The 23,551-nt window shown below is 39.8% G+C and overlaps 1 protein-coding gene across 3 annotated transcripts in view; it reads right to left on the reverse strand.

Moving 5' to 3' along the window:
* The window catches only part of LOC137191931 (neurocalcin-delta A), a 75,275-nt gene that overhangs the window by 26,996 nt on the left and 24,728 nt on the right, over positions 1-23,551 (reverse strand). Inside the window, exon 1 of one of the 3 annotated variants that reach the window (XM_067602429.1) lies at positions 12,453-12,751. The exons of the other annotated variants lie outside the window; for them this stretch is intronic. The gene's annotated coding sequence lies outside the window, so the exon portion shown is untranslated. Of the gene's footprint in view, positions 1-12,452; positions 12,752-23,551 lie in introns of those variants that run through there. 3 annotated transcript variants of the gene reach the window in all.

A 23,551-nucleotide genomic window follows, 5' to 3' on the forward strand; every position in this document is an offset into this window, starting at 1 on the left:
CACATATTGTGCCTATTGATTCAGGAGAAAAAGAGTAAACCAGTGAGAAGTACAAGATGACACACTTCTTGTAGGGGTTTTCCATACACATGTGCTTGGCTTGACTCGTTTTGACTCGGCACATCAACCCGGCGTGGCAGGGATCTGCATTTCCATTACAACAGGGCTACCTTCTTGAAGGTGTGTCTTTAAATGATGACGTGCTTGTCTAGAGTCAATGAGGTTTAAAATCAGTGCCCTCTTTAGCGCTGTTTACTCAACCCCTCAGGAGGTGTGCTGAGCTGTCACTAGTGGTCAAAGGAACAGCTGTAAAATGCTGTAACCCCCGCCAAATGAATCATTTCACTATCAGAAAGTCAGAACATTTGGAAAGTCTAGAAGAGTCGCATCATGAATCATTTTATCCCATTTAAGTTTGTGAAGGGCTAAAACACAAGTTAGCCAGCTAGTCCCTGAATAACGACGAAGCCTATCTGACGTCACAGCAGCCCTCTTGGAGGGTTATGTGAGTTACGTTATGTCACCTAGGTTGAAAGGTGAATCCACAGTGCAGAGATCTGAGACCACTGTACCCAAACAACTATGGGCTTTTATCCATATTAGAAGTATTAAATATAGATTACATAACACCGTTACCATCTATGTGGTGTGGTTTGCTAGCACTGCATGTATAAATGTATAAAGCTCCAGAGTACATTAAGGATAACAGTGGATTAAGCAACTTCTCAGCTGAGTCAGATTTGGCAAGTATTTTGTGGACCGTTATGAGAATCAGCTTTGGTTGCGTGCCTGTGAGGAATCTTTCTTCTTCCTCTCTGCCTTGTACTCGGAGGTCGTGTCTAATTTGTTTGGCTCCCTGTCTGTGGTGCCCTGGTGGGAGCTCTCTGTCTGCCTGGCACTGGATCACTGAACCTGGTTAATTGGTTGTATGACAAACCCCTGGGTCCCAACAGGGGGAAAAAGAATAGATGTCTGGCTGTCTGTTATTATCTGTAGTTATTATGTGTCTGTGATCTAGTCTGCTAGCATTAGCAGCTTTAACATAAATCTCCTCTGGTCTGACTGTTGCTAAAACACTAAATTACACTTAAATGTGCTCATTTACATTGTTTTATCTGAGCTAAAGATCAATCACACACAATAGGCAGAGTAAAGAAAACAGATGAAGAAACTTGGAAGTATTCTATCAATTTAAGTCTTTTATACACCAACTGTTGGCTGTGTTGCTCTGTTCGTTCAAACTGAATTTTCCATATAACTGATGACTATGATAAAAAAGAAAAGTCTTCCACTCAATAACACTTGCTGGATACAAATTTCCATTAGCATTGTGAAAGATGAAGCGGGATGGCTGTAAAATGTGCCAAAGTAATGGGCCAAAGCTAAACTATAACTTATAAAAGATGTTTGCAGTGAAACTATAAGAACAGATGGAGAATGTAATGTAGGTACAGTATGAGGGCAATGTCTAACAGTGTATGAATTATGAGAGTTAGAGCAGAGACGGAGAGGAGGATAAAAAGAGAAAGGGAGAGAAAAAATGTGACTCGGGCAGAGCCTGAGCCTAGAGATGGTTCTGATTGAAGATAGCCCCTGGGGATGCAACAAAGCTTGCTCTGCTTCCTGCGGTCAAAGAAAAATATAGAAACAGGATATAGCATCACGGAAAATAACAAACAGAACGGAAGTTACATCACAGTAGAGGTCAGGGGTCAGGATAAACCCAAGAACCTTGGATGTATTTAACAATGACAATGTTTTGGAGGATTAAGATTATTGAGAATACAGACAGCTTGAATGAGTAATTTCCTGACCTAATGTTGAACTATGTAAGGATCTTGTCATTGCAACAGAATTAGTTTGGCTGCTCTCAACACACAACAATGATTCAATCAAGAAAAACTTTTCAATCCCTTGCCCTCTACCACACTGATTGGCTGCATATTGGTCTCAATCATTCGGCACACCAACTGGGTGATGGCCTAATAACAAAGTAACATCTACGTTGTTATTACAAGTAGACTGGAGGATTAGAATGCTAGGCTGTCAGCAGTCCGGTAGCTGTGTGACTTTATATCTGTGCCGTGACGTGGTGTACATGGAGTACACAAACACCATAGATACACCGGTCACCTGCCCAGCACGGTGCTGTTAAACGGGAGACACCACAGCTACACCTTATTTTTATGCAGTCAATGGCCTACACACAGTTAACGATGCTAGCCATGTTATTTAGTTGCTAGCTGCTAATTAGCAGATTAACCGTTAACCGTTGACATCTCTACGCAAAATGTTTGACCACTTATCACAAAGATGTTGCCAAAATCAAGGAGAAAATTTTCAACTCTGAAGGTGTTTTAAATCAGTCATTGATTACTATGAGGCTGCTTTGCCATGTTTTATGTAAACTTTTAAGCTGATTTTGATAAGAATTTCCTTTTCCATTAATATCTTCTTTCCATGTTTCCTCTCATCTCTCAGAGAGGTTCAACAGGAATCAGAACTGTAGTGGATCAAGCTGAAATGAATGAAGGTCAGGAAGTTAGGCCTATATTGATAAACTAACGAGAATATTCTACTGAAAGCATCTAACAGGAATCACATCGTTACACTGACAGCCTCTAGCCAAAACAGTCACTGAGATCTCTAGTCATAATTCTCTCAGTGAGTGAATGGAATAGCTGCACTCCAGTCCATGACTATATCAATCACACACACACAACTCTATCTCTCTCTCCTTCAGTCAGAGATAAAAAGCAGAGTAACCATCAAAAGGTACAAGGTTAGCACCTGAGATGATCAAACAGAACAAATGACGCACTCAGCCATCATTCAGCAGTGTGAGTGGGAAACAGCGGCTGTAATTTAAACTGCAGTAACAGGGTGCTGTGTTTCCAATCATTCACCGCAACTATGGTGTGTACGGTACAATTTTCTGATGATATTCATACTAGGACATACATACATGCTGCATAGAGTCATGGGGTTTAGGGACAGAATGGACTATAACACACTGGATACTTGGTGCCAATGCTGTTATCAGTCAAAGTCTCTCCTTGTATATAAAGTTTGAGTTAACACTCATCTTTGAATAACTGAAGACCCAAGAGGAAGTCTCAGTTACTCTGCAGATAACTAATCACAGAGAATGAAAGCATTTTATAAACACTGAAGGAAAGTCCTAACACAGCATTTGTCATGTCTGCGCCGAAGATATTCATAACCAACATCAGTGAAACAAATCTGTGTGGGCTTACCGTATCTCTATCTGTATTATGAGCAGTCGTCACAACAACATATGAGTTTGCACATAACAAGAAGGAGCTCTACTTCAATATCCCCTATCCGCGATAGCATCTTCATGTCTGACAGCTCACAATAAATGCACGAAAAGCAATTTCCCAACAGATACCGCATTCAAGTAATGTTTAAGTGACAATTCTGGGATAGCGCTCTTCCCTTTCACCTCACATTCCCAGTTAGGCATGCGTAGTGACTGCCAACAGCTCGGAGGAATTCTAAATAGTTGTGTTTCTGAGATCCATCACCTCCTAGCTGCCACACTGTCATCTGCAATACTCCCTCTGGGAAATAATTCACATGCTATATTGTGAATTATTCAGTATCTTCCATAGAGGCTGAGAGTTGCTTCTGTGCTCTCTGTGAAAGGTAGAAAAACAGTTTGGTTCAAAATAAGTAATTGAACATAGTATCTAATCAAAAATCCTTATAAAAAACATGCCATCATTCACCATTTCTTCTCTCTACTGACCCCGCTACACTTTATTTAAGGCCAAGACATTCTTTTTTAACAACTGTTATTACTTCACTGTTATGATTACAGGAATTTCAATATTATTTCTATTGTCAAGAACAATAGACTCAAACGTAACACTGAATTCTTTAAGCCATGATGAATTCATTATTAACTTATTAAAGCCTTAATCTGTGATAAGTGTACAGCGCCCCATCAGCCCAAGTGGCCCATCATGCAGTCTTCCTGGTCAACATCCCAGTCTGGACAGGGATCATGGATTTGGCCTTAATAAGCATAAACCACATCCAGCCCCTGTGACTGTATGTACTAAATTTAGCCTTGATGAAATGATTTACAAAAGCATTTTTCTAATCAGTCATCATTTAGACTAAAGCTGTGTTCAGACTGTCATTAGCACTTTGTGAAATAAATGCAGTGTTGAACCTGATTCACTTATCTTTAATGATGTTTCAGACTGGTGGTTCTCAACTGTTTCGAGTCGTCCCCCCCCCCCCACCCACCCACCCAACAGGAAAACCATTGCTTTGCCCACAGACAGAACAACTAATTTGATTTTGGCTTTAAGTAATGTTTTTAGATTAGGTCATTGAAATGAGAAAATGGAGCACATCTATGAACTTGTGTGTTGACTTCCTTCCTTTTTTTAAAGTCCCAGGGAAACAGAAGTCAGAGCGTCTTTAGCTTCTGTACCATGACGTATTTCCCAGTGAAACTGAATATTTGAGTGGTGTGGTAACAAGGAGGATTTAAATTAAATCCTTCACAGTTGATTGACCTCTAAAAAGTGATCAGGGCTTAGAGTTTAGCGCGATACGGAGCTGCAGAGAGAAAGGGAGATAGAGAGGACTGTTGGCTCCACACACACCTCCCTCACCTGCTGTTAGATCAGGAGGAAGACGAGGGAGGGATGAATGAATTAGACCTCAGCCACATTGTTTTGGAAATGAAAACAAAGTTTTTGCCCACTGATATCCAAACACACGTCTCTTCCTGCCTCTCTCCATATTGCTCTGTTAGCTACTATGACCTACAAACAGTGAGGTGTGGTTTTATATGACTGCTGTGGCTAGCTACTCGCTCAAAGTCACATTTGACTGGATGAACTTTTGTAAACACCCCTGAGTGCAGGATGAGTCATCAAACATTTGAACCGTTTTACAGGAAGAGAAAAGACAGGGATTTTGATGTAAAAATACTGTGATACTGATGTTCTGACATATGTTTGGCATATAACAAGAGATAAATGAATTAAAGCAGGGACACAAGATTAAAACCGGGAGAATGCATTTTTCATTTCACTGGGACTTGAAAGGTCTTCTCTACTAATGTGTACTGATATCATCCCCTCTATCTAATACATAGCAACAAATAAAAGCTGCATCACATGTTGATTTTATGTTATGTTGGAAACAAATGAACATTAGAATGTGTCTGTTATTTTACTTCATATTATATTTGTATAGTTTGTCTGAGAAATAAACCAGAGGAAACAACATGCTTTGGTCTCAGCTGAAACTGGACTGTACCAGCTTATTTTCATCAGTGCCAAAGTGAATAAATGACCAAATGCACATAAAAAGTGTTACAATTACTACAACATTGAAAATCATTCCCAAATACCTCATTTTGTTTGCCCTGTAACACTATCAGGAGAAAGCGTGTTGCCACGACTGTTTTGTGTCACAATGTGAGAAACACATCTCAACGGAGAACACAAAAAAACATTTTCGACATTAATATAAAGCAGTTAACCACACAGTCAACAGAATTCAGGTCTTCAGAAACTTCAGAAACATGATAAAACCCTCTATAGAACAACAGGACAACAAATACAACAATGACAGATAACAAGTAAATAAAACTGTGATCTTTGACGTTATAATGTTATTCTTGGATTTTTATCTTTCAATTCAAAAGTGGTGAACTGTGAATAGTGATGTGTGGTGTAATGAGACTAACTCAGAAACATTCTCTAATGGCAGCAGTGGGGGTCTTTGTTGTGGTCTAAAGTCCCACCAGCAAGTATATTCTAGAAAACAGCTAACAGACAAAAAAAGCTCTCCTCTTCCTCCTCCTCTTTGTCTCTTGTGTCCACCATGACATGTCTGCGTGTGTGAATTCCACTCTGTGGCTAAAAATAGAACATCTGTTTCTCATAGTTCCCCTAAACCAATGCATGGGAGCCTATAGGCCAAGGTTATCTTTTAAAATCATCCATGTCAGAGTGTATCACCCTACGTGGGACCCTTTAAATGCAGGCAATCCCACAGAGCATTCTGCACCCCCTTGGAGCTGGATTTCGGTTAAATGACCCATGACCCCTTTCATAAAGAACCCTATTGGAGAATGACAAAGAGCATGGCTGACCAGCTGTCTCTCACATCCACCACTAACATGTGTCCGTCTGCAAGCTAAACTCACTCAACTCACTCAACTTGTGTGTGTCACGGAGCTTTCACAGGGGATGGAAAGTGAAATTATTTACACACTGTTGCTCTGGAGCACACTTGTTTAATTTATCTATTCTTTCACGTTCAGTGTCTTTCGACTAAACAACAGATACACTGATCTGTAGGTCAAATCTGAAACACCATTTCAGATTCTATATTGCTTTATTCCTGCATAAATACAACTGTAACAAACTCTTCCAAGATCCAGGCTGAGAACTAACACTATGGAGCACTGCAGTTTGTCACATGTCCAGTGAGCTTGTTAGTGTTTTCATAAGTATGTCTAATGTTATACGTCTGAATGTATTTTTTCCACTCCTTACAATCACTGATGGATCCCAGGCCACAGTTATGCTTGAGGCTGTGCACACATCGCACAAATTATAAAATATATCTCTCTTTAATTCAGCAATCAAACTAAATTACTGCATTTAGTAAAATGCAGTGCATATGCAAAGCATGAACCCTTATTTCTACCTAAATGCTTATGCAAACATGGCTCCAGTGAAAGTAAGTGTAAAGTTTGCAAATGTAAAACACAACAAAATCAAAATGAATGATAGATTTTAAATGTAGTTTAAAAGTAAAGGCTGAATTATTATTCTGTATGCAAGCACCCACATATAGTGGCTCAAAGAGTGTCTCACAATAGTTGACATGGTTAACTGCACATAGTGAGGATGATGTAGGCTACATGGAGACTGCAAAAACTACATTAAGCCAGCTCTGTGTTTTATCCCACGGTGCAGGTTAGCAAAAGGCTTTTTTTACAGTAATTGTAGCCAAAATGCATTTTATACTGCATAAAACAAAACATAGAAATTGTCTAAGGGATGCATGACACATCAATGTAGCATGGCTGTGCTGTCGCTGTCAATGAATAAGTCCTTCGCTGAGCTATAAACTCTAACCACTGCAACACCTCAGTGGAGAAATGTGACTGCAGATAAAGTAGTGAAAGATGTTGAAGCCTCCTCAATGCGGTGAACACAGAGGTCCCCGCGTCAACACCTCAGTCAAGCATTTACAGTCATTTGGCCAGGAAATGTTGACAAAACAAATACATTTTGACATTTGGGCACAATGTCTATGTTATAAATGTATATTAAAGAAAAAAACAGTGCAGAGGATCACACAACACTTTCAGGCCTAGTGTGTCACGTGCCTTTTGCTTAACAGTGAGTTTTTGGTCCCCACATGTAAACCATGAGCTCTAACGTGGATGGTGCTCAAGTTGAATGGGTGTTTATGTCAATTTTAAAATCTTTTCCACTTCAAATGAAAGCCATGTGGAACAATAAACCATTAATTATACCTTAAAACACTTTTTATTCTACTAATAGACCCTGGAGAGTTTTTGACCACCTGTGGTGGTGATGAACAGGTGCCTTTACTGTTTGCATCTCATGTTCTACTTTGTGCTAATGAGAACGCACACATGCATGATGTGATACACATTTCTGCCTACTGCGGAACGAATGTTTTAGTTTTCAATGAAAACTCCACTGGCTGGGTACCTTCAATTAAACTTTACAGTATGAGCCAACTGCTGAGGCCATCACACACCCTACAGTGTTTCTTGTGTGTTTGCTGTGTTCTTGTGTATTATCACTTATACTATAAAACACTTACACTTTTAGATGGAATGTCAGAATCTTGTTGCTTTTGAAAGCAAAAACCCTGACAGGTTTGACCGATACGAAATGAAAATACTGTTGTTCTCTCTTACTCTGAGTAATAACAGTTAAGTACACCAAGCACTCAAGAGTCCTGCACTCATTGACACAGTCTCCTTGTTTTGAAAAAGCTCCACCACTTAAAGCAGCCATTATCTAACACCTGATAAAAGAGTGAGAGGAATCCAGATAGGAACATATCTCACTACCTGCTCAAGTGTCTGTCTCTTCTCTTATCTTTTGGGTTTCTTTATATTACTCTCAGTTTCTGTCTCCCTCTTTAACTCTGGTCATAAATCAACAGTTACATAAACTGCCTTCAAGTTAGTTTCCACCAGTGTTACATGAGACTCCCTTAAGTACAAAACAGGATGTTTTAGAGCCCTGGTTCATACGGTTCAGCTAAGCTTGAGTGTAACAGAATTACATAGTTTTCCTACAGATTTTTTGAAACGGATGTGGGCATAAATACACCACTCAAATGCCTCTGTGTATGTGTGGGCTCTGCTGCAGAAGAACACTAGGAGGGAGAAAAGTCACCTTTTTCCATGATATAACTATCTTAAATCAATGCAGCTCTGGATTAACATTTGTTTCACACCTAAACACAAACACACACTTGTAGCAGCTACATTTACATGCACCTGGACCTTCAGAAAACTTTCACATACATGTATAAAAACAGACACACACTCAGTGATATGCAAGTAACTGCCACTCCACTTTCACCCACCTGCAACCACACATATATACGGCACGCTCACAAAATCACACAACTACATCCAAACTGTACTGATGATGTATATGCAGAGTTCTACTTGTAATATCTGTAGAGCTGATAAAAGACACCGGCAGCATTGGAATTAGTCACCTTCTAATGACAACGAATGATTATGATTATTCTGTAATATTGTACTATTGTCTATTTTCAATTGCCATGAAAATCCTGGAGTATGACGGTATTGATGTTGGTCTCACTACAGTAATAGGATAGTGCACTTCAGGCTACTAAGCAGTTAACTACCATTTTTTAAAGATTATTTTTCAGGCATTTTATCTTCATCTAGTAGCAACAGGAGAGATACAGACAGGAAATTAGGAAAGAAAGAGAGAGAAATGATATGCAACATAGGTCCATGGAAGGAATCCAACCAGAGTAGATATAGTGTGTGCACAAACCATTAGGCCACTGGACGCTGACGAGATTCCCCTTCGTGTGCCAAATCTCCAAATGCTTAGAATAACTGCACCCTAACCAAACATGTTGCTTATTTGATGAAGTGTTGATGTCTTCTTAAGCTTCATGTAAACCTATTTATATGCAGCAAGGAGTTTAAGGTTCCCCATGGAGTTTCTGACCTCTGGAAGCACTATGAAACAGTTATTTTATGAGTGGGTCCTTGTTTTGTTTGTCTGGTGAATGTGCGCAAGGATGCACTACAGGTGGCTGTAATGTGCCAAGAAAAGCAGCAAAGCACCAGAAAAGGCAGGGAGGAAGACTACAAGCTAGTAGACAAGAATGTAAACAATGTAGCATTTTAAGGAAATGCACTGAACATGTTTGTAGGACCTTAAAGATATGATACACACATAATACGCTACACTCAATGTAAACATGACTTTTTTTTTTTTTTACAACAAAACTCCACAGGGCCTCTTTAACTGACGCTAACATTGTTCACTAAGGCTACAGGGAGCTGGAGCTACTTCACAATTATAGACTTACAGTGATTAGTTAGTGGAAAGCTAACTCTGAAACAGCAACAGGTGGTATTATGTATGTATTAACAAAAGTTACAACTCCAAAACCTGTAACTGAAAATGGAGCGGAGAAAACTGGGTTTGCTGCCCTGATTGTTGAGATGACAGTAACGAGCTCACTATGTAATACAGTGGCAGAAAAAAGCAATAAAATAGTATCTATTTATTATTGTAACACTGAATAAAATGTTTACATTATCAGTGAAGCAGTTAAGCTATCTTTAGACCGAGCATCTTACCCAGAGATAAGGACAGACACCCTCAGAGACAAAAAGTGAAAAAAATCCTGACCTGACCCAGTGTGTGCTCTGTGTAAATGAAAGCCAGAGAACAAAATGAACAAACACCACGGTAACCATCTCACCCCGCTCAGCCATCCCATTACCTTTCTTCTAATGTGTGTGTGTGCATGTGTGTTGAGCTGCGAAATTAAGGAGTCACTTTAAAGTTAAAAAATGAATTGAAGAAATTCCAGTAAATAGTTTACTGTTTAGATTCAACACTGTATCTGTGTATGATGATGTATGATCTTTCCGGTTTGTTTCTGAAGAAAGATGAAAAGCTCCAGTAGTTGAGTAACAAATGTTACAGTAAACTGATGGTTATGAAATGAATCCTGACTCTGCACAATGATCTTCACCCTGGTTTAACAGTGCAAAGATAGCTTAACCAACAGGTTTGACATTACAGAAAGGAAATAATTTCTAAACCACAGTATATTCATAAATCACTCTTTGATATTGCAACACTACATTAATGTACTGTCTTGTCAATACGGCACCAACATAAAGTGTGTGATCATCTACTGCAGCCATTACTTTGGAAACTAAAGCTTTTATCATGCCAGATTATAATATTGTGAAAAATTTGTACTCATTTGGATCAATATTAAACTTGGCCACTTCCTGCACACTGCCTGTGAAATTCCGGCTGGAAAACCCACACACACACACACACACACACACACACACACACACACACACACAGACACACACACACGCTCAATGAGGACTATCCACTGCTGCAGGATGTCAGATAAAGCTACTGGCTGCATGCTAGCGGTGTGTGTGGTAACTGTTGCCAACATACCCGGCTTAGCAACTTAATGTCTTACACACACAAAATGCAAACTCACACAAATCAGATAACAACATGCTGGTACACAAAACATTATTTAGTTAAACTGGCACGGATACAGAAGTCAGACATCACATTACTCTTCTGTCTCTTGGCTCAAAATGGCCTCTTGTATTCATGCAGCTCATTTCACAACAGAAAGACACTTCTGAATGACGAACCCACAGGCTTACAGGATATGTGCAACTGCTTGTCGTGGGAAATATACACAGGAGGAAGATTAATATACTTTGAATTGTAGCTTGCATGAACTATTAATTGTCAAAGCAGGAATATTTACTATCTAGAAGCGTTAAGTACAAGATGACCAACACTAAAAAAAACTCATTAAAGTCTACTTTATACAAGCATTATCTGTATCTATCTTTATTTACTGATAATAAATACTTGTAGTCCAGCGGACCATGTAAGGTATCATGTCATAACAACCTTTCGATAAGAACCAAACCATAAATTCAATCTGATCAGCCCGGCAAATGCTAATTTGTGTCCTAATCCTCTGCACAGAGCTGAGCATTTAATTAGATAGAGTCAGTAGATATCTGCAAGCAGGATACTTCAGACACAGTGACAAAGACCTGTTACATGCTCTTGGCTCGTCTCCACTTCATTAAATTGGAGGAGAGAGGCACTGCTGAGGAGAGGAAGAGATAAACTCTTACAGCAGATCAGTTCTGGAGAAAGTTGAGATGAGGGAGGAGGGAATGAGAAAGTGGAGTTTTGTGGGGAGATCCAAACCACTTGTTACCGACATTACCCTTTCTTTCCACCCTATTTGGGCTAAATGTGGGCCGGCATGCTTTTGTTTGCGGCACGCAGGGAGGTGGGGTGGTGTGTGTGTGTAAGGGTGGAGGAGAGAGGGGGTTCTCAAGCGAGATACTTGTCAAGAAAATTCCTGAAAAAAACTAAAGCTGCTTTGAAAAAAACACCCTTATCTTACCATATTATTGATTTTTTTCTGAAAAAATAAATATTGAAACTGACCTTGAGACTACAAGAGTTACATTTTTTCGCAGCGCATACCTCTCAGGCTTTCCCATCCCCTCTGAGGGGGGCAGGTGGCAGCTGCTCTGCCCCCTCCCTGCCTCTAGCTGTCTGGCAGACAGAGGCAGCAGCTCCAGCCCACTGCTGCCTCTAACATTAGCAACGCTTTGGGAGGAAACGACATGTGGAGCTGCCCATCACTCCCGGCTACACAACACACTCAGCCCCCGTAATGATCACACTCGCCTTCTCTCTCTCTTCTATCATGCGCTCACTTCCTGCAGGGGGTTTAGAAACAGATCTGGCAGTGTTTGCTGAGAGAGAAAGCAACTAGTCTTCCACATCAAACCCTCATCACAGATCTCTTGAAACCTCAAACACTACACTGCATTCCTGCACTTCTTTAGCTTAAGTTAGTTCAAGTTTGGCTAATGATTAAAGGGTGACAAATAAGAGTTCCTTGACATACACAGATGCTCATTCATTTTCTGTCTAGGAATTCAACTTCCCTTCTGCACAAGTATGCGACTCTTCCAGCGATGCAAATGCATGAGCTGAAAGCTTTCCTTTATCCAGCTTTAACTTGCTGTCCACCCTTCTGGAAGCAACCACCGGCTGCTAAAGCACACAATACACACACACAAAGAGAAAACACATGAAGCTTACCTCACTTTGTAGCAACGTACAAGCCGTTCAGCAGTCCATCACCCAGCACTTTCTCTCTAGACTAAGTTTGTGGTGGCAGCAGCAAGAGCAGAAGAAGCAACAGGCGAGAATAATGAAGAGCACCAGAAAGAAAGAAAGAAAGAAAGAAAGATGAGAATGAGAAAGAGGGAGATAGCACAGTGGACGGGGGGGAAGGAGAAGATCAACTGAGTGAGAGAGTGAGTGAGTGAGGCAGAGTTAGCAGTGACTGACAGACTCCTAGAGACTCCTAGTCTGAGCAAGAGGTCTGTTAAAAAGCCCACAACCTAACTCGCTCCTCTGCCTGCCTCCCCAGCCTGACGTCAGCACGGTCACATGACCTCGCTCTGGAGTGGAGGGGAAATGAAAGGGGAGGGGAGACAGAGAGAGAGAGACAGAGAGGGAGAGAAAGAGAGAGAGACGGAGAAGCCTGCGTTACCGTGGCAACAGGCACACTGCACCGCAATGATTTCAATAGGTCAACTGATACACACACACACACACACACACACACATAATACAATTTCTTACATACAGAGAAGCTGGTAAAAGACGAGCTCAGTGCTGCACACAGACTCATTTAGAAAAGCTGGACAGAATGACTGAGCAGAAGAGAAAAAAAAAGAGAAATAGAACCAGAAACTGATAAAAAAGAGTAAAGGTTCCCCCCCAGTTCTCAGAAACAAACAAACAAAAAAAACTAAAACAGGAATGTGCACCAGACAAACTGCAGTTTTGAACTTGTACTTTGGCTCCTTAAACCAAAATAAGCAGTATGTTCTGTTCTTGAAACCAAGTTTACATGTCATGACTTTTTTGAGTATTTCTAGAAACTGATGATTTTTATTGTATTTTTAAGCCCTTTAAGCCCTTTGTCAGTTTATTTTTAGCGGTTTGGATTGAGATTTTTTTAGTAAGAAATTTCCATATATTTTTCATGATTGGATTCTAAAGATAGCGGTTCAACTTTCTTGTTTATCAGGGCAAATCAAAATTTGACTTAAGACATGAATCTTGCCTCGATGTTGTCATTACGGACTGCTCAAGAATCTTTAATTCCTCAAGGACTCCTGTGATTAACTGAACATATCACTAATAAAAGAACAATATCTCCACAAAGGCATGTGGAGAAGAAATGTTACCCAGAGAAATTAAACAACTTTCATTACTTTAGGGAAGTGGGGAATACAGTAGCGCCAATTTCAATGGTGTTATTATTTCAGTTATTTCATAATACTGTGAGACGAGCTGAAGAAGCACACGGCAACACAAAGATTACATTTCAAAAGTAATATTATGATTAACAGCAACAAGAGAATCAAGAATAACAACAATCAGCAACACAAGACACAAGAGTGTGGGTGTGGGTGTGATTATAATTCAAAATCATCTCCCATGAGTGTATTGTCTCTGTCAGAGTTAATGATGCACATCAGCCCTAATGCTTTCAGGTAGCTGTGTTCGTCTTCACACAATATTAGACTGTTACTCGAGTGGATGTAAAAGAAACCCATGAGAGAGTAATTTATGCACAGGATTTGATTATTAAAGTATGGATATGACTATTATGCTAGTTACTGAGAAAACACATACAGTAGGTCTATTCAATATTCTAAGCAGTGATACTATGATGTTTGTTCTGAATAGCCATTTGAACAGCCAAAGCTTGTGATTCATTTCTCTTTCAGCAACTGAAACATTTGCAGGCAAAGAGAAAACAACAGCCTGTCAATGATGTTTGATCATTTTTGAATAAAAGAACCAGATTGAGAGTCTACAGCTGCACTAGCGGCTGTCTGAAAATATACTTAGACACAGCGGTGCTTTCAGTGAAATGCTAACTTTGACATGATGAAAAAGTTTTTGCTCTGAATAGTCATTTTAACCATTTCGATGGCCAAAGTTTGTGACTAATTTCTCTTTTAGTGACTGAAACATTTGCTGGTGATGAGAAAACTACTTTCTGATGCATAATTATGATGAGTCAATACAAATGAAGCGTCTACAACCTCACTAGTGGCACTAGCACTGAGGCACAGTGATGCTTTGAGCTAAATGCTAACCTGACATGACAACATGCTGATGTTTAGCAGGTATATAATGTTTAACTTGGTCACCATCTTAGTTTAGCATGTTAGCATGCTAATGCTTGTTAATTACCACTAAACACAAAGTACAGCGAGGCATGCGAATGTCATTAGTTTTGCAGGTGTTCAGTTATAAATACTCAGTTATAATCACCGTTGTTTTCCTTTATCATCATTGAGTCATCTTTTGTGGTTTTAAAAATATCTATGTAATTGGAGCAGGTGGCTGCCTTGCTGCATGTGTGTGTGTGTTTATATATTTTAAAAATAAAATACTAACTCTGCATTCATAGTTTCATATGCTCAACAGTGTAAATGCAACTCCTCACTTCCACTTACAAAAATTTGCTGTGCAGTGTGTGAAGACTATCTGGGGCAGGGCCTGAGTATCACACAAAGACTGAGGGTGTGCAGCAATGTGAGAAGAAAAAAAACTATTTCAGGGCCAATCAAACAACTTCCTTATCCCATCCTCCACTCCACTCACTCATGCTGTGAGTATGAACAGCTTTGGTCTGATTACATTCATCTAAATAGCATCTGCTGGCCAGTTGAATGGAGTGAAGTGGGGCCCAGACCAGGGTGGGGTTGTGTGACGGGTGGGGTGAGGTCAGCCAAGTGAACACCACCCCCCACTGAACTACTGTGAGTAAGGGTATGTATGGCTGAGTGAGAGGCACATGAACAGAGACACGAGATGAAATACCACACAGGGCAGAGAGAATCAACAGAGTGCACTGAAATATAATTTAATAAAGCCTGCAGCTAGGATAAATACGACTGTAAAGATCCTGCTGAGGAGCACAGCAGAGCCATCAGGAGAGAGAGAGGCTGAGAACAAAGAGCTTAGATGATGTAAAAAACTGAAATGAGAGTCTTACTGTCAGGTAGGCAAATTGGTAGAGGAATAAATAACTTAGACTAAAGCCTGAGTCCTGGGATTAGTGGGCTGACTGATGATGCCTTCAGGTGAATACATGGACTTTCTGAATAACCTTGGGGGAAGCATCATCCACCAATTTGAAAAGGCAAAGTTCAGACAGACTGCCTTTGAAACTGGAGTGAGACATCAATATCATGAGAGGTTGGGGGATTATAAAGGAGAAATATCCATTGGTATGCATTTCAAGGTAACACTAGGTCACTGCACTGCATGTCTGACATTTTTACTCCCCTGCGTACACAGCCAGTCACTGCGCAAAGTGGGAATGACACAAAGATCTGTAGAGCCACTTATATGACCGTTTGAAATGGGCTATTCACTGCTTTTAGACTCTTTGGGCAGCGTTTTTGTAGAAGCATGTACCCAGCTGTAGTGTGTATGCGTGTGCGTGTGTGTGTTAGGATGTAGGGTGGGTAACAGGCACTAGAGGGAATTCCTCCCTCCTGAAGACTCAGGAAGCAACAGCATGGGCGGAAGAGAAAACAACTTCTCTTTCCAAGGCAAACCCTTCAGAAGTTGTTCCTTAGGAAAAGGAAACACTCCCCTCACTGTGTCAATGTTAGAAACCCACTTCTAAATAACCCTATTATTGTCTGCAGCATGTTACTAAAATCAGCTGAGTGTACAAAAAAAGTCAGGAAAACACAGTGTGAAACCTTGGACTGCCACAACAAATTCCTCAGATGGAGACTAAACCTAAAACGGTTACAGTGAGCGATGACAAATGTACGCTGTGAGGGTTTTTGTGAGAGTGAAAGTTGTTATTGGGCAGTGAGACCTGCAGCCTGAAGGTTGGAACTGTGTCAGAGAGTGGTCATGATAATCTCAGCAGCAGGGCTTGGAGCTATTAGATAACAACAGATTATAAATTAGGTAATCATCTGTCGGAGAGGGAATGCCAAGAACTGTTAACAAGCTTTGAGTAGGTCTTATCTAACCAATCAATGAAAGCACGTGGACACACAGACGCAGACACTCAGTGATTCTACAGCATTTTTTATATATTAGTGGGTGGTATTGGTGTTTCACCATTCACCTCGACAAATTTACAGCCTTATTTTGAGTAAAAATACTAGTGAATGGATTTATAACGGGCCGATTTTAGTAGCTACAATGGAGTATTTTTGTGTTCTGAGTGACAGAAGGAGAGTAAGAGAACCGTACAGATTACTGTATGGTTCTGGTCCTGTAATCTGTACGGTTGTCTGTAAACTGAGCATCTGGAACATTTAATTTACATCACTAAAATGCTTAATTTCCATACAGGAATTGGGATACTACAGCTGCACCATCCTGTACAGTGAACAATAGTGATTAGAGCCTGTGATAAAGGCCCCATTGTGAATAACCGGACCAATTGGACACAGTCAGTTACCTCTGTGACCTATGCCTCAGATATACTATCATGTCCTCAAAAAGGTTCCACAGAAGTGAATACTATGTGTCTGCAAGATGCAATTATGTCCATGAACAGTCAATAGAACAATGTGGTTAAATCCTGGGATTCTGAAGTTCTCAAGGAAGATATTCCAGTGTCAGCTAGGGATAGTTTGGACATTATCTGCCCCCTATTGGATATACAATTAAATCCTCCATGTACACACATGTAGACAAGTAAATGACGAATGCTGCTTGTGTGTGTATGCATACAAGTATATCACAAGCCTACAGCTACACTTCATACAACTAGTGGCTTAAAAACAACGGACTTCATTACCACTCCGACTGGAACCACTGCTAATGAGAGTGTGTCAGTCATGTTCCCTAATTGGTTGAGATTAGTGGGCAGTTCCTCCATTAAACTTTCGTGACATTTCCGTTTCCTGTTCTGATCTCCACAAAGAAAACACTTTGTAGTTGGCTGTCATATTATCACATCACTTTCCCAGCTCACTCTACCTCCCACTAATTCCAATGTCTGCTCTCTCTGGGTTTCTCAGGAAGCTGCTGTGCAACAATTTACTGAAGGCCTATATTAGCTTAAAAACCTTCCTCATCAGTTTCTAGTTAAGTCTTTGTGCGTAAGTCATCAAGCGCAGATGTAGCTGTCTGACGCAGTGTTGCTCTACCCTTAAGAGGAACTGTTTGGGACATGCAACATTTTTGTCAACAGAAGACAGAAACAGCACATGGGGACGACGATGACGTTGAAAATGTGGTGTTGCACAATGATAAGAGAGGCCTTGGTATGTAACTGCCAATTACAACACACACAGGACTCAGCAGAAACCTGGCTGGTACTCAGGGAAGTGAATTCCTCTCCCACACACCATATGGTTGTGAATGTAACTATGCACTGTCCTGAGAGGAGATATAGCGAGAAGACGTCCACATACACCCCCACCACCAGACATGTAAATGTGCAGCCATGCATGAATTCACATACGGTAAGAAAGCCTCTTTTAAGATGATGCACTGAGAGTCAGCTAAGAGAGATTACCTGCAGCAGCTATAGTCTCTTACAAAGAGCAGCTTCCACACAGCTGTTCTCATAGCTTTATATCAGTCCACTAGGTTAATTCACGACTCACTGAAATGAGTACACTAGAATGTTTAAAAACAAATCTCCTCCTTGTGTGTTATGCAACTGCAATACATGAGGTGGGCGAGCTGATGCACCTCATTGAACAGGCTAATCTGATGTACTGCAACACTTGCCAAAACAAGCGACAAATGCATCTCGGAGGGCTATGTTGTTGTGTAATAAAACGGATTATGATAATGTACATTCATTCAGGATAAACACTGCGAACGTAACAGCCATTTGTCAATTTAGTGAGCAGTAAACTAAAATAGAAAGAAAGAAAAATCATAAAACATTCACATTTTGAGACAATTCAAGTGTAGCACTGAAAAATCTGAAATCTGAAGAGATTAATTTTATTACCGAAAGAGGCGGTATTTAAATAATGACTGTAATGTGAAATTACACATTCATTTAAAGTGATATTGTGAGTAGATTTAGTAAAAATGTAGTTAAGACATCATGTGCATTTCTTATATATTTTTAGTCCTTCTCAACCAAATATTTTAATATTGTGGTCCAAATCCAGTAATTGAATTTATACCACTGTGATCAATTAATATAAAGTATGTCCCTAAAGAATGGATTCATCCTCTGAAACCCCCGCACACAGATTTTTATGAGTCAGAGCACTGAAGCACATATATGATCTGTGATGGTCCAGGGAGATAATGTAAGGGCCACCTGGATGAAAGAAAGACATGAAGAAAACCAATCACACAGGGAGAAAAGATGGAAAACTCAGCAGGAGAGAGGAGATGACACAAAGCCAGCTGACAAACCTTTGATGTGTAACTATAAACCTTTGTGCAAATATTCTATACGTACTCACACAGTGGGAATTATTTGTGCAAATCTTGTTCATTTGTTCACAAAATGTCACACACATATACAGATCTCCTTACAGAATCAAAAATTAAATCTATTTGTTCAGATATTTTTTAAACATTCAAAAATGTATTCATACAAAATGTTTTCACACATTCAGATATCGTGATACACAGCTTATGACCCTATTTTGTTTCCATAGTAATACAGCCACTGTAACTTTGGCCTGAGGATGTTTTATACTTGGATTGGGGCGGTCAGAATAATTACATTTTAATGATTAATCAATACAATATAACCTTCATGACACAAACAGGATTAAAGTTAGGAACAAACCTTACTTCACAGTGAGAAAGTAGAACACATTAAACAACTGAGTGAGAACAGAGGACAACGTATTGGACGACAGATACACCATGATCAGAGCAGTGTCGCTAGGCAACCACCGAAATCCTGCAAGAACATGAACTCTCGCATGTGACAGTACCAAAGCATAAAATGGACATACATCAACAAGACTAAGAGTCTATGCTAGCAGTTCTGTAAGGCTGTACTTAGGGGCAGTGGTGCTTTGAGCTAAATGCTAACATTACCATGCTAACATGCTCACAATGACAATGCTAACATGCTGATGTGTAGTTTAGCATGTAAGTATGCTAACATTTGCCAATTAGCACTGATCATAAAATACATCTGTGGCTACAGGGGAGCGATATGGCCAAAAAGTAAAATCTCCATTTTTTATCAAGACGGGGGTAGATTTTACGTTTTAATTAATTTCTGTTTGCCTGCAAAATGCATCATCATCATCATTATTATTATATCATATCATATCATTATATTTTATTTTGACAGATAAGCAAGACTAATAACTTATTACCTGCATCACCTTCAAGGCTGTCTGTCATCATTCTGCATAAAATACAGGATATCCCACACAGATAATGACCGTTAGTACCAGATGCTGATAAACCAGATAAACTTTTAGTTTATATTGTAATCATTCATTTTTCAGGATTTAGACATTTTACACATAGTGCACATTGTGTTAATTGAATTAATTTGATATATTGCCCAGCCCTAGCTGAGGCTGATGGGAATGATGACGGTGCTAGATGAATAGTCCAGAGGTTGCCAAAGTGGTTACAATTCATACCGAAGAGGTCATGAACATTTGTACCAAATTTAATTCAATTCATCAATTGCTAAGACATTTTACTCAAAACCACAAATGTCAATGTCATGGTGGCACTAGAGGAAAAGTCAGGGGATCACCAAAGTCATTATGTTTCATTGTTCATTCAGTCTGAACCAAAGCTGTGGCCTTACAAACTGACCGACATCACCATCACAAAAACAGCCCAATGATGAATGCTGCAATTTGTGTAGAAAAGGGAGAGAAACTGAGGGAAAATATTCAGTTTGTTGAGATGGTGAATAGAGTGATAGGGACGACTGTTTACATGGTTCATCAGTTTAAACAGGTGAGCTGTTTAAACAGATGAACTGGATTATAAACTAACTCTCACTCACACATTACATTATTGTGATGTTTGACGGTCTGAATTTCATGTAAAAACTTCAAAAACGTAAATCTAAATGAGCACTCAAACAAACAACAAATAATTTCTTCTCAGGAGTCAATGCAGCATTACGACTCTCTCATCTCTCTTGGTACTGTAGTCATAATAATTATCTTAGTGAGTATGACTCAACCTTTGATGTGTCTATATTTCTTCATAATCCATAGTGGCAAGAAGAATGTTGTTTACTGAATTTGTTTAATCCCATTTATAGCCAGGGAGGTGGGCTGTGAAGAAACAGGAAATTGGGAGTGACAAAAGGTTTGTTATACAATCAGCAAAGTGTCTCAAGAGTTACTCAACAGCATTACAACCCACTCCATCCTTGGTGATTCAGGAGCTATAAACAGAAGCCAGAAGAAAAGACTGATGACCAGTCTGTCCCATCTATTGTTCTTCATGGCAGACGGCAGGCTCGATGCAGAGAGAGAATTAACCGCAGCCCACTGTCTCAGTTCCTCTCTTATCAGAAAACAGCAGGTTGGGAACAAGAAAAAGACACATCACCACCTCTCCTTGGAGTCACGCTCTGCTCACTATTACTGATGCACACACAGACTCCATGCACGCAATGAATACAGATATATACAGCACACACGCACACACACACACACACTCCCACACGAGCATCAATAATATTCATACAGAAATAGAGCCATTGTCTCTGCATGTTGATGACTGTCTACTGGCATGGAGGGGATGGACAGATGCAGCTCACCTATAAAATGTCAGACACAACCGGATTCATGGAGTAAGCACACAGCAGCCATCCATGACACCTTGATTTTTTTTGGGCCAGGTACTTCCTGTGAGTCACACACTTCTTCCCCACCTTTGGACAAATACTGTCGGCTGTTATACTGACACGCAGGAGGTGATATAAAGGAGCTGATTGTGTTTTTGACCCTGAATTTGTTTGGAAAAAATGTTGTTGAATGATCCTCCTTGACGTGACGTATTTACAATTACTTAATTAGGGCTTTACAACCTTCTAACCTTAATGCAAAGCTATGCTAACTGGCTGCTGCCAGAAGCTTCATATTTAACATATAGACATCTTCTCATCTAACTCTCAGCAAGAAAGCAAATCAGTGTATTTCCAAAAATGTCAAACTGTTAAAAAAGTTGTCTCTCAGCGTTCTGTATTCTTTTAAAGCAACACAGTACACCAAGCTATCCAACAGAATGTATCTGGAGTGTTTTTTATGTCACACCAAAAGTATTATGTCCATATCAAAACACTTGTATAGTCAGTTAATAGGCAATTAAAACTGTTTTTTACTCAATACATAATGGAATAAGGACGTCATAGTTAGTGTAATGCTATAATAAGTGCGTAGTAATCTTACAGTTATTACAGAAACTTGTTTGACCTGCTCTACACCTCAATTAAACTGGACTTTTATGTTTGTTGACCCATCAGAGAAATTTCATACAATCGGTCTAAAAATGGTATTCTAATAACAGTGTACAATGGTGTTTTCTCCACCAACTCCCCCAGAGCATCTCATTAAAACTTAAAAAAAGAACACCAACTTTTACTGCTGTGAACTCCTGCTAAGAGGGGAAGGCTGTCAGGGAGAGTGAGGTAATCCTACCCAACATAACCTTCGTTATATCGAGCCTGACCTCCGGGACAGACCAGGGGGCCCTGCAAAACAACTACAGCGTTTCCCCTACCATCGCCTTGGCTCGCCCCTCCAGCAGGACCCCCCCGCCCCTCCTGAAAGAAACAAAATATGTTTATTTATGTTATTTTCCTAATTTATGTGCACGTTACCACACGTTACACCCCCTCCCCCTCAAAGCAGTCAAGCTAGGGGAAACACTGAACCATGAAACAGGAAAGGGGTCACGCTCCCTTAAAAGATCTAAATAATGTCAAATAAAGGAAAAACATGTCATAAAGAACAAATAATGTTGAAGGACTGCAGTGAAATTCTCTAAGATGATCCATTTGCCAGGTGCAACAGTTCTACCACACTGCTACCACAGCTGGTCAATGAACATAAACAAATCACAGCAGAAAAATGAGAAACCAATTGAGCTGTCGGACTTCCTCTTTCTCACACTCTATCATACACACATGCCAAAGCTCTTACCCCTTACCCTCAACCCTAATGAAGATAGAAACCACTTGTGCTGTGTTTGTGCTAAATTATGCTGAAGAGACAAACTGATCCCAGTCAACGGTTTCAAGTTTAAAAATGTGTTTTTAAATGCGGTCTGTGAAAGACATATATACACAAACGCACACATACACATACAATAAAGCTGAATGTGTAAAACTAAACTGATATTATAATACAAACTAAGCATAGGTTACAGCTTTTTCCCTGTTTTAATTTTGCAGCAGCTACCAGATATTTGTGCAGCTAATATGACAAAACCAAAAACACTTATTTGCTTTCTTGCCGAGAGTTAGATGAAAAGATCAGTACCACTCATGTCTATACACTGAATGTGAAGCTAAAGCCAGCAGATGGTTAGTTTAGCTCAGCATAAAACCTGTAAGCAAGGAGAAACTAGCTAGCTACCCAAAATAAAGCACTTCCGTGTTGATGGTAAATAAAAAGCAATTAATTAAGCATTTAGGAATGCAAACTTTACACACATGAAACACACTGTATTGGGGTCCTTTCCACTTAGCATTAATGATTATCTTGATAATTACTGCATTAAAACTATTTCTCAGGTTATAATAATAAATAAAACAGAAAAAAACAGCCTAAATCTTAACTCAACCCTTCTTTCAACAGCAACATATAGTCTACACCCAAAATCTTATGCAATGTATTTCAAGTATTTTTAATGTTTTTCTTATGTGTTATTGTCAACAAGGTTATAAAAGAACCTGTGAACATGGCAACTTTCTCAGTTTCAGTCTGGTTGTTTCTAATGCAACATGGCTCCACATGGTGAGGAATTGTCTGAACAAGTAAGAAACCTGATTGTGAGACTTCATAAAGATGGGAGAGGGTATAAGATCATCAGTAAGCTGCTGAACAGAGGCAAGATACAGCTGCAGCAGTGGATAGGAGGTACTGGAGGACCCATACTACCAATAACAGAAGGTGCAATGGTCGTCCTCGAAAAATGACGGCACACACAATTTG

Source organism: Thunnus thynnus, chromosome 10 (assembly GCF_963924715.1).
Source record: "Thunnus thynnus chromosome 10, fThuThy2.1, whole genome shotgun sequence".
Lineage (NCBI taxonomy): Eukaryota > Metazoa > Chordata > Actinopteri > Scombriformes > Scombridae > Thunnus > Thunnus thynnus.